The following is a 12,949-nucleotide window of genomic DNA, read 5'->3' as shown; positions in this document are numbered from 1 at the left end:
GTCAATACACAGGATAATTTCTACAGAGCAGGCAAACTGCTATTTTAAATGAATGGATGGTATGAACTGGATTCATTCACTCATTCTTATTGAATGCACATGTAGGCCAAGTTAAATGGCAGAGATTTCAATAATGAACAAGACAAAAACTCGTCTTCAAGACGCCCTCTGCTAACTGGCTAGAGATGAGATTCATTCAATTCCTTCATTTAAGAGAAAGATTAGAGGGGCGCCTGGGTGGCTCAGTCGTTAAGCGTCTGCCTTCGGCTCAGGTCATGATCCCTGGGTCCTGGGATCGAGCCCCGCATCAAGCCCCGCACCGGGCTCCCTGCTCGGCGGGAAGCCTGCTTCTCCCTCTGCTTGTGTTCCTGCTCTCGCTCTGTCAAATAAATAAAATCTTTAAAAAAAAAAATGAGAAAGATTAGAGGAAGAGGAAGGAAAAGGAAAAAAAAAGATACCTGCCTGTGGCCCTATACTTTCCACAAACCCACCACAGATTTTTTTATTTCAGAATCAGTTGACAAAAGAAAACCAGAAAGAAACAGAAGTTGGGGAAGAAAACATGATGTGGCAAAAAAGGAGAGAAAAAATACAGATAGAAGAACATGGGCTAATGGGAAGAGTAGGCCCAAACTGGCCAGGAGGCACAGAGCTTGGACACTGACTTGAGCACTTAACTAGCTATGTGACCTTGAGCAAGTCACTAAACCTAAACCACAAATTCTCAGGAATGTTTTGATAATTAAAATGGTTGGGGGGGGGAATCTAGAAAAACAGACCCACAGTAGTCTCACTAAATGGTAGTATCACAGTTGTTATGAATTATTCCTACTGATTCAAATAGTATGGTCCTTTAATATCCTTGTGATTGGTATTCTCAACTATTCAAAAACTTGTTTTGCAGTGGATATATATGGAAAGAGATTATTTAACATGGTCTCTAATATGAAGTCCTGGGTTTTTTTTGTTGTTTTGTTTTGTTTTAAGATCACTTCCTACTTTTACATATCATCTGACCATAATTTTCACAAGGTGGGATGTAGGGAGAACTTTTAAATCAGCCCTCTACTTCTAGGAACATGCAGTAACCTCTAGTGAAAGGATACTATCCTGATTACAGCTTCATGTCCTGAGGTTAAAACTGGTCTTTGGTCATCTGGTCTGCCTACATATTTGCATCCAGTGTATGTTCTTGGGCAAAAAGTCTATAGACACTGGCATTACAGCTAAGATACCTGTTTACCAGACTACAGTTAACTGAAAAGTGGACTAATGAGGTGAAGACACCACTGGTATAGAGGTTGCAGATAACGGATGAACTATCCTATTTAATCTAGTTAATGATATCTAAGGCTTAAAAGCTAAAAGGCAAAGACAATCATCTGCTGTAAACCTCTCTTTTTACAGAGGAGGAACCCAGGCCTGAAGGAGAAGCCAGGCCATCTAAAACCCAGTAATGGCAGCATTCCATACAGGTTTCCTCAGTCAGCTTGGCAATGCTAAGAAAGAGACCCAGAAAAAACTTACAGTAAAGTCAGTCTTACCCTAGAGGCAACATGTTGACATGGGCCCAATTCTGCTGGCCTCTTAGTACAGAAAAAAGAACAAAGATTTAACAATAGAGCACTATAAGCAGCTTTTATGGATTGTACAGAAAACTGTAATTTCCAAACTTCACTGTTCCTCAACATAACCTATGGAACTTTCAAGATTCCTGACCCCTCCTCCTCCTAGGCCTACTGAATTTCCAATATTCGGAAGGGACCTAAGAATCTATGTGAAGGGACCTAAGAATCGATGTGATCTTTAAACAGGTATTGGTTGCTTTTGGGAATCCCTGGTACAGGTTACTGGAGGACAACCAGTTTAGAACATAAGCTTTAACATTACAGCTTATCACCTATGATATAACTGGATATTCAAGGTGGCTACTTGTGTGTAATCAGCTTTCAGTTTAGGTATAAACTTTTCACAAAGTTCAGAAAAAAAACAGAGGAATCAAATATGCAACATAAACATAAAAAAATACCATGCTTCTGTCAAACTTTGAAAATGCAGAATAAAGGTGGGTTATATTAAGAAAAATAATACTAAGTGAAATATCAAATGCAGTTGAAATCCTAAAGCATGCAACAGGAGCCCTGTTAAAAACTGAACAGCATGGATCCCTACTCTGTAGATCCTCAACCAGGGGACTTGGGAGTTACAGGGAAGGATCTGAGAACCCACTGGAAGGACCAAGCATTGCTGCTTGAATAAAAACTTTACTTTAAAAGCTGTTACTGGAGAAATTCATGTAACATTTTGTCATGTGCATTTTATTAATCATAGAATGAAACAAAAATTACGGTCCTGCAAATCTTTTGCCTTTTTTCTTCTTCCAGGTTCTCACTGTAAAGTTAGGATCTACTGATCTAGAAGGTGGGTAGAGAGACCTATGGTGGGGGGGGAGTGGTGCGGGCCCAAATTTACAACTCTCAGAAGGCCACTGTGAAGGGGAACCAGGAACAAGAGAGTCTTTACCGGCGACACTACGGGGAAGGTCTGTTCCAGCACCCCACCCTCTTTTCCATAAATGACTGACTAGGTTTACCCTCGGGTCAGCATATTCCTTTACCAGCCTTCTGTCCCCACCCTTTAAGATACCTTTTAGTTCCACAATAAGAAACAGAACTTAAGTTTCAAACACTTACGGAAATGTACTTTAGAATCGCATGTGATTTAAATTAGTAATTAATTTAAGTGATTAGAAAGTATGGGAGATGGAGGAGTTTAAATTAAGGGAATATGGGAACAAGAAAAATACATGTCCCTGTTTGAAGATGTTGCAACATAACTGTGATTAGAATCTTGGCATGAGGCTGAGACTGAGAAGGTGGAAGGAGACCATGCCTTTGCCTTTCAGATTTTGTTAGACTTAAAACACCTCTCAAAATAAATGTATAATAAATACACAGAACTCTTACACAAGTCAAAAAGGAAAAAAAAATTCTGCCCTTGATTCAGTCTTTTTTCCTTCTAGTCAAAATAAATACAGCTGTGGCAAACATTTTAAGAAAAATAACAGTCAAGGGCACCGAGCTGGCTCAGTTGGTAGAGCATATGACTTTTAAAGATTTTATTTATTTGAGAGAACATGAGAGAGCATGAGAGGGGGGAGGGTCCCAGGCAGAAGCAGACACCCCGCTGAGCAGGGAGCTGGACGTGGGACTCGATCCCATGACTCCAGGATCATGACCCGAGCCGAAGGCAGTCACCCAACCGACTGAGCCACCCAGGCACCCGAGCATGTAACTCTTGGTCTTGGGGTTTTGAGTACAAGCTCCACACTGGGCATAGAGCTTACCTTTAAAAAAAAAAAAAAAAAAAAAAGAAAGGAAAAGAGTCATTTCTATTTTTGACACAGTATTTTCTTCTGTAATGGTTTCTGACTTCAGAGAGATACACTGACATTAGCAGCAGGGACTGTCATGAACCACAACGTTCTTCTGAAGGAAAGTCTGCCTGTTGACTGATCAGCACCAAACTCAATGACAAGGACTCTTCCTCCACCAGCCTTTCCCTTACTGCTTGAAACCCATGTTTCCTCCAGTAACCACGGGACAAGGCAGCTACACGTCATACTTCTTATGCCTTATTAATACTATATTGATAATTAAATAGAATTTGAACAGTATAAAATATAATCAACACAGTCATTTAAGGTATAATCTTAAATAAAACCAATTAGAAAAACTGTCATTAGAGCGGTCTTATTATAGAATTTCATGGGCTCTCTGGATTGACTTGAAAAAAAAATTTTTTTTAAAGATTTTATTTATTTGAGAGAGAGAGAGCACATGGGGGGGGAGGGTCAGAGGGAGAAGCAGACTTCCTGCTGAGCAGGGAGCCCGATGTGGGACTTGATCATGGACCTGAGCCAAAAGCAGTTGCTTAACCAACTGGGCCACCCAGGTGCCCCTGACTTGAAAATTTCTACGATAATTACATAAGTTAATGTTTAAGCTTCATTTTGTTTTAAAATCATGTTTTTGTAAGTCCTCCCCCACTCCCATACTCAATACTAACTTATTGTAGACTACTGTTCTTCCATTTCAACAGCAACCAAAGATGCATTTCAATTTTTAAAGAACATCCTGGAAGCAAGGTGAAATTATACTCAGTGTTTTTAATTTTTTTAAAGATTTTATTTATTTGACAGAGACAGACACAGCGAGAGAGGGAACACAAGCAGGGGGAGTGGGAGAGGGAGAAGCAGGCTTCCCGCCGAGCAGGGAGACCGATGTGGGTCTCGATCCCAGGACCCTGGGGTCATGACCTGAGCCGAAGGCAGACACTTAACAACTGAGCCACCCAGGCACCCTATACTCAGTGTTTTTAAAGATTATATTTCTATCTGATCAATTTTTAACACTTTTATTGGGAGAGATGACCCTTGCATACAAACACAGAAACCCTAATTCAGGTATTATTTTAGGCATAACTCTAAAAAGCTTAGGTATGTGGCCTCATATCTGAGGAAAAAAAGTTGAGGGTAAAGGCTGGGAAGATGGAAAAAAACATGCTACAGACAAGCATATGGATAGCAACAGCACAAAGTAAGTGAAAAATGGGGCAAGTTAGCAAATGTGCCAGCATATTTCAAAAAAGGGTAGAGGCTCATGATCAACTGAGTTAAAAGCTCATTCTACCCACCTAAAAATCCCAAGTAATCTCTCAAATCAGTTGCTTATACAAAATGTATTATGTGGGGCGCCTGGGTGGCTCAGTCGTTAAGCGTCTGCCTTCGGCTCGGGTCATGATCCCAGGGTCCTGGGATCAAGCCCCGCATCAGTCTCCCTGCTCGGCGGGAAGACTGCTTCTCCCTCTCCCACTCCCCCTGCTTGTGTTCCCTCTCTTGCTGTGTCTCTGTCAAATAAATAAAATCTTTAAAAAAACAAAACAAAACAAAATGTATTATGTCACACAATCCTCCAAACTCCCACATTCTCACTGCTTTAGAGCAGTTCTCAATAAAGGGTGGTTTTGCCCCCCAGGTGACATTTAGCAATGTCTGGAGATATTTTGGGATGTCACAACTAGGAGGGAGCTGTCACCTAGTGGGTAGAGGCCAGGGGTGCTGCTAAACATTCTCCAATGCACCAGGCACCAGATAGCGCCCTACAACAAAAGAATTCTCTCAAGGGCCGCCTGGGTGGCTTAGTCGTTAAGTGTCTGCCTTTGGCTCAGGTCGTGATCCCGGGGTGCTGACATCAAGCACTGCATCAGGCTCCCTGCTCAGTGGGAGTCTGCTTCTCCCTCTACCTGCTGCTCCCCCTGCTTGTGCTTTCTCTCTCTGTCAAATAATAAATAAAATCTTAAAAAAAAAAAATTCTCAACCCAAAATGTCAATAGTGCCAAGGCTGAAAATCCTGCTTAGAGAAATGTGCTCAAGGTTGAGCTAATAAAGGTAAGAGCTTCACAGTTTGAATCCCTGTTGTCAGACTCTAGTGCCCTTCCTCATCTTTGTTTTACTGCTGTGCGTGGTACAGAAAAAAAACATTCAATATCCAGGGTTGTTATTAAAAGTTAGATTGGCGTGTGCCCTAAAGGTTCTATAGACCCCTGATACTCAAAATGTGGTCTCTGGACAAAGCAACATCAGCATTGTCTGGGAGTTTGCAGACTTTGACTCCACCCCACACCTAATGCATCAGAATTTGCACATTAAAAGTTTGAGAAATCTTCCTGCTCTCGCTCTCTCTGTGTCAAATAAATAAAAGCTTTAAAAAATAAAAAGTTTGAGAACCTAGCTACAGGGGACATTAAGTGGCAAATAAATGCCAACTCTACCTTCTAATCATCTAGGCTTAATTTTACCATTTATATTCTCTAGCTCTCTCCTTCACTACCTATAATTCTCTGCAGTAAGTATCAACCCTGGTAATGCTTACTAAATACCATATAGAGAACTTAGAAAATGCTTTTATAGGAAGAGACCCACAATCAAATCTAGATTCCCTACAACCCACTACTCAAAATCCATTCTTAATTTACTCTTCTTTTGCTAAGACATTCAAAGAGGACAGAGTAGTATAAATGCAGCAATCTACCAGAGGGTATTCTCATCTCCCACAATCATCTCCCAATAGACATACTCTCCAGGGAATGAAAGCTGCCTTCTCCATGACATCTACATAGCACATGCAGAGGAATTTTATAAAAAATAAAAACAAAAAGCTTCTTATCCTAACCTTCCCTTCATAAAACAGTTGCCATTTGTAACCTAGAAGTGAGTGGCAGAAGAACTTGAAAAATCAGAAAACCTCAGTAAGGTGACTAACACACTAGTGGCTTGGTGAGGTGACATTGCTATTAAAAAGTGGGTTGGTCACTTTCTAATAACTAAGAGAGGCCTCCTCCTCCAAGGTGGTACTGCTGGGGATGTACCATCCAGGTTATCATTCCGTGGGCAGAACTTACAGTTCAAAGGCCAACCTAAAGGACTCCTACATAAGAATTCACATCAGTGGTATCCAGCATATCTAAGCAGTTGCACTGGAACAAAGTGGGCCCAAATAGGGAGTTACAGTTTCCTACACATGGGAAGAAAACGGACTCAGACACTTAAGATCCAGAACAATATGATCCATGTCCACTAACAATGGTGTTGCCATGGAGCCCCCAATATTGTGTCATAAACACTGAGGAAATGGTGCCTTTCCTCCAGCAGAAAGGGGATAAACCTTCAAAGGAATTTGATACAACTTTTCATGAAGCACAAGGCTGATTTTTAGGCCCATGGAAACTGTAGAGTTCATTTTTGGGAAATCTGTTCCAAACCAGAAAGTGAACAGATTGGTAGGTATTTACACACACCGCTACAGCCATGTGGATTTAACAATCTCTCTTAGATCAGATTTTAAGTCTCTAGAGAATAGTAATTTTCCACACATACTACAGGGCTTAGTATAGTAGTAATTAACAATATTTAATTAGCTGGCAAAATATGTACCACTGTTCAGAATTACATGACAATGTTTCAAATTAGGTGAAATAACAAAACACCACAAAGGCTCAATCTTGCTCAGCTAGCCATTCAATTGTAGTTTTACCTTATATGTTGTTGCTTTAGAAAACAATCCAGCCCTTCTGGAAATCTACACTCCAATCTTGAAAAAAGAAAATCAGATGCACACAGAGTAAGGACACAATTTTAAAAAGAAAACTAGTTTCATGATAATTTGAAAGAGACGACAGTCGGGATAGTGAAACGAGCAGATCTAAAACACTGTGGACATCACTGGGTCCTTACCACCAGGGAGGGATGGCCCAGTAATGACAGTGTTTAGTAAACTGAACTAAAAATCACGCTTTAGGGGTACCTGGGTGGCTCAGTCGGTTAAGCGTCTGCCTTTAGCTCAGGTTCTGATCCCGAGGGTCTTGGGATTGAGTCCCACATCGGGGTCCCTGCTCAGTGGGGAGTGTGCTTCTCCCTCTCCCCCTGCTTGTGCTTGCTCTCTCTCAAATAAATAAAATCTTAAAAATTTAAAATAAAAATCACGCTGTAACTTCTGCACTACCGACATACGAGTGGAGTTTAAAGGTACCAAGCAAGTGAAATTCAAACTAGTCAAATGTCAAGGGCCTAAAAGGAATTGGGGTGGGGAATGGCGGAGAATGGCACATAGGAACGTTTAGAGAGAATTAAATAAAAGATCGGTATCTCTTGTGTCTCAAAAAACCTTTTTTTCTATACAAGGTTAAACAGGTAGGTGTTCAGGATAAAGGTAGATCAGACAATAGCTCTTTTCTGCAGAACTGTACAAGCTTAAGAACAACTCTAATTTGCTTTTTCCCCCCCGAGAAGATAGAAAAACGGTCAGAACAGAATCAAGTTCCCTCTACTGCCACTAAAATAATCCAGAGCAGGATATCTGCCTTACAGTCAAGTGGTTGAGTCCTGATTTTTTAGTCGCATTGCTTGTATTAGCGTATACAACACTGTTATCTAAGTGAGTAAATAGAAATCAATGATCAGTCTCTGGTTCTTAACAGTAATCAGTTCACAGGGCCCACAAAAGCACAACCAACTCTTCTATTGGGATGATAACTGTGCTGTGGGTAAGTGAGAGTAATGGAGGAAAGCAGAATCTCTTCTTTAAACTTTTGGAGGGGATATGGTACAGTTGTTAACACTCGTACCCTCCACACATTTAATGCAGATCCTCAAAAGCAACAGTGTTGCAAGGAAAGCTATTTAAGGGATACCAAAATTCTCAAAAAGGAACTTACCAGGTTTTACTCAATTCTAGGATTCTACGGTGTATCTTTTGACTAGGAAATGACCACAGTTAAAAGTTTCCCATTCACTCACACTCAACTGCACGGCCTCCACAAGAACTGCTGCCAATCTCATACTGCAGGTGAAGTAGGCAGGGGGTGGCATGGTAAGGGAAATGTGGGAAGTAAAAAGTGTAAATGCACAAAAAACAGGTTCAACATCTTGCCACAGAGCAGAGAAAATTGCACTATCTTGCTGCAGTGATTTTGGAGGGGGGGGGAGTCATTTATCACGTGGTATGAACACTCAATTTTATTCTCTGGTGAAGCTTTTTTAAATTAAAATAATTTTAAATTTTTTACTGTCTGTTTTGCTCTTAAAAGTGTTCCAATTAGAATGTTACATTTATGAGGGCATCTCAAAACACCCTTCTATACCACCCAATCAGCCTGGAACTGCCCTGACAGTCTCTTAATTGTAGCAATTTTACTGATTTTTTGTCCTCAACCCGCATCCTCTTTCCAGGGATTTGAGTAAACACCCAAGCAGGTGTCTCTCATCCTAGGTCCAGATCCCTACAACATCCCTCAGTACAGAACTCACATGAATTCTTAAAAAAAAAAAAAAGAAAAAAGATGTTCTGAGCTAAAGCTGGCATTCACATCTGGGAAAGGCTAGATCAGCACTTCTCCGAAGACCCTTTCAGCAAGCCCACAGGTCAAAACTATTTTCACAATTCTAAACAGTATTTGCCTTTTTAATTCTCATTCTCTCACATTTGTACTGTGAAGTTTTCCTGAGACTACACGAGGTGTGACATGACAACAGACTGAATGCAGAAGCAAATAAAAAATCCAGTTGTCTTAAGTCAGACATTAAAGCAATTTGCATATATGTAAAACAGTGTCACTCTTCTAAGTGTTTTAGCTTTGGAAAATGTTATTTTCATTAGAAATGTAAGCATGTTTTATTTTAAAATGAATGGTAAATATTTTTAATGTTTCAGCTTTAATCTCGAATACAGTAAAAATCCATAATAATGAGCCATATAAACAAAAGCTCTTTGGGGCCCATAATTTTTAACAGTACATACTGGGGTCCTAAAACAAAAAAAGGTTTGAGAAAGGCTAGGTAGATTACTTTAATATCAGCATAACTGGGCAACAATTTTAAAAAGTATTTTACTCTTACTCCCATCTGATATTAAAAAAAAAAAAAGTTTTAAGCAGGAACTAGAAGCTGTTTGTCTCTCTGCACCTCGGAAACCCTAAAGCCCATGTAAGAAGTGTGACTACTCTGAAGCCTACCTACTGGAGAGACCATGTGGAAAGACCAAATATAAGGGATGAATGAGAAGCCCCAGGTGTTCCAGCCCTTAGCCATTTGAGTTTTCTTGGCCCAGGCACCAGACATGGTGAGTGAGGAAGCCTTCAAGATAGTTCCAGCCACCCCAGCCAGCCCCCAGATAGACCAGAGTTTGATAAATGGTGGTTGCTGCTTTACACACCACATAGTTTAGGTTGTTCTGTGAACACTCCCCAGGAACAACCCTCAACCAATAGCTGATGGTGGAATGGGACAATTCTGAGGTAAATGCTTTATCCAATACCCCCAGAGTTCCCTTTGGCAACCTTCACTGTGGGAGCTGGTACTGACAGTCCTTCCTACCCTGTCTTCCTTCCCACCTCTAACCTTTGTTCCTTACACCACTAAAAAACTACTTGTATTAGAATTCTCATCTTAAGACTCTCTTTCTGGGGAAAGCAAAGCTGAGACACCACTGAAGTTGGACACACACAAAGGAAAAGATGAACAGATATGATTACATAAAAACTGAAAATCTGTAAGAGCAAGATTAGAAAAGGGTGGAGGGAAGAGAACTGCAGTACATGATTAAGGGCTAATTTCTTGACTATGAAAAAAATTTGAAATATACTAACTGCAATGGATAAAGGACTCAGGCTTTTCTCAAAAGAAACTCATATGGCCAATAAATTCTCAATCTTACTTAGACTCAAAGAAATGCAAATTAAACACGGAAGCACATTTACCTATCAGACTGGCAAACATTTAAAGATTTTATTTATTTACATGACAGACAGCAGGAGAGCACAAGCAGGGGCTCTATCCAAGGACCTTGAGGATCATGACCTGAGCTGAAGGCAGACACTTTAAAACTGACTGAGCCACCCAGGCGCCCCAAGACTGGCAAACATTTAAAAGACTGGAAATCTGTGTTAACTGATGAAATAGGTATTCTTTTCCATTGCTGGTGGGAGAGTAAATTAGTAATCATAGACTGTGATTAAGTATAATCAAATATAAATCCAGTACACCCTTTGACAGAAATTCTGCTTCTCGGAGCTTACCCTCAAGAAATAATGGACACACGCACATGGCTATAGTATCAGGATATTTACAAGAACCTTACGTATGATGAAACAAGTTTGGAATGAACTATCAATAGGAGATAGGTTAAACTGTGGTACAACCAACCATACAGCAGTATCCTATGCAGCTCTTAAATGACATGAGGTATACATACTCAACAGGGTTTTTAAAAATCCACTATGTAATGTGAAGTGAAAAGGCAGATTTCACAACAGTATGCAAAAAATCTCATTTTCATTATAAAACATACAATATAACCAAACTATTGATCATGGTTATACCTGCAGGATGAGATGCAGGGGATTTATTTTATAACAACAATGTATTTCCATTCTTAAGAATGTAACAAAGGGTAGAAGAAATGGAATCAAATTCACCTAGTAATAAAGTCAACTAAGAGAGGAAGAAAGTAACTGTGGTTACCCTGGTAAGGAGGGTTTCTGACTGGAAAACCAGGCTTGCTTTTATTTATTTTTTTAAAAAAACTTTTTTTTGGTAAAGATTTTATTTACTTATTTCAGAGAGAGAGGAGAGAGAGCATGCAAGCATGAGCAGGGGAAGGGGGAGGGGCAGAGGGAGAAGCAGACTCCCCGCTGAGCAAGGAGCCTGATGTGGGACTCGATCCCAGAACCCTGGGATCATGACCTGAGCCAAAGGCAGACACCCAACCAAATGAGCCACCCAGGCGCCCCATGGAAAGCCAGGCTTTTAAACTTGAGGGGATGCAGGATATTCAATCTAGGCAATTTAAGCCCAGTTTTCATAGACTGTGGTTTAGAATAAAGTTGCTAAGGGTCTCGGAGGGGTGACTTTTGACAAGTTCACTCCTGCCTGTCAGGGCCCTAAATATGTTTTCAACAGTGACCCAGTGATTTACTGCATCTTTGGGTGAAGATCTAAAACAGTCATTCACAGAAAATGAATAATACTGCTCCCATCCCCAACTCAGAGCTCTGTGAAAGCCATCAGTAACTATTATGGGGTTAAGGTGTCCTGTGGTCCCATTAAAGGACAGATTTGGCCCTACTACTATAAAAGCTTCCACTGACAGTATTGCTCTTTCCTGCCATCTCCTCCCTGCTCTCTTCAATTCAAGCCCTCTCTCCTAACCTCTTCTTTCTACCATGCTCCAGATAGGGTGCTGAGAGACAGACTGAACCCAGGGTGAGACTGCAAACCCTCCAACAGTATAAAGCAAAGGAGCTCAAGTTTATACAACAACAGCACACAAATATTTTTCAAAATAAGGCAGAAGGATCTGACAGCCTACTCAGCAGACACACCCACCAAATACCAATCGTTAGCTAAGATGATCTATCTGTTCAATGACTAAACAGTCGAGATATCTAATCGTCAATTTATCTAAGTTATTAAAACATGAAACATCTGAAGTGGGTGGATTTAACTGCGGGTAAATTGTGCCTTAAAAAGTAGATAAAGCAGAAAAATACCCTAACATTTGCAGAGAAATTTATCATTTTTAATCATTCTTTCATAAACTTTTTAACCTTTACCCAAATCCTTTGTATCAGGAGAGGTAACAACATTCCCATTTTATATTATTATTATTTATTTTTTTTAAAGATTTATTTGAGAGAAAAGAGCGAGCACAGAGGGAGAGGGAGAAGCAGACTCCCTCCTGAGCAGAGGGCCCAAAGCAGCCAAAGGCACTTAACTGACTGAGCCACCCAGGCACCCCTCGTTACTCCCATTTTAAAGATGGGGAAGCATTCAGAAGGTTAAGTGATGGGTCTGTACAAAATCCTAAAGCTAGGAAGTCACACTTCTGGTCAATACCACCCAGGCTTTCCTACAGTGATATTATTTTTCCAATACATGCATTAGGTTTCCAATAAAATTATCTGTCTTTGGACTCCCCACCAATTTTGTTTAATCACATTTACTACTCTGCCTTTCCTACCTTATTGTTTCATTTCTCTTTTACATTTGGATGGATGCTAGAGTTAGGAACAAGAAAACCTTGTGACCTGCTAAGAGGGGTTATTAAAACTTAAAAATTGATTCAGGTTTTTTTTTTTTGTAAGCAATGAATTAACTAAAACATAAGTATATATCATACGGAGTACTACGTAGTGTGGAGGAGAGGGGATTTTAATAATAATATGACAACTCCAAAAACTGAGAACCCCCAGCTTAATGAAAACCAAAGATGGTTTTGGGAAATAAGCATCAGTTCAACTGAGTAATAGTCCAAATGTTATGCTCTTAAATTGCAAAAAGAATAAGGAACACAATTTTTTTAAAGAACTTTAATGGGGGGGGAGGCTAAAAAGG

General features: G+C 40.2%; 1 protein-coding gene across 2 annotated transcripts in view; it reads right to left on the bottom strand.

Moving 5' to 3' along the window:
* UBE2E1 (ubiquitin conjugating enzyme E2 E1) overlaps positions 1-12,949 on the bottom strand; it is a 79,363-nt gene that overhangs the window by 4,210 nt on the left and 62,204 nt on the right. The window lies entirely within an intron of this gene.

The sequence above is a fragment of the Eumetopias jubatus genome, unplaced genomic scaffold, assembly GCF_037043125.1.
Source record: "Eumetopias jubatus isolate StellerSeaLion01/CBP00866 unplaced genomic scaffold, mEumJub1_p1.0 scaffold_1, whole genome shotgun sequence".
NCBI lineage: Eukaryota > Metazoa > Chordata > Mammalia > Carnivora > Otariidae > Eumetopias > Eumetopias jubatus.
This window is presented reverse-complemented; position numbering and strand designations above follow the sequence as displayed.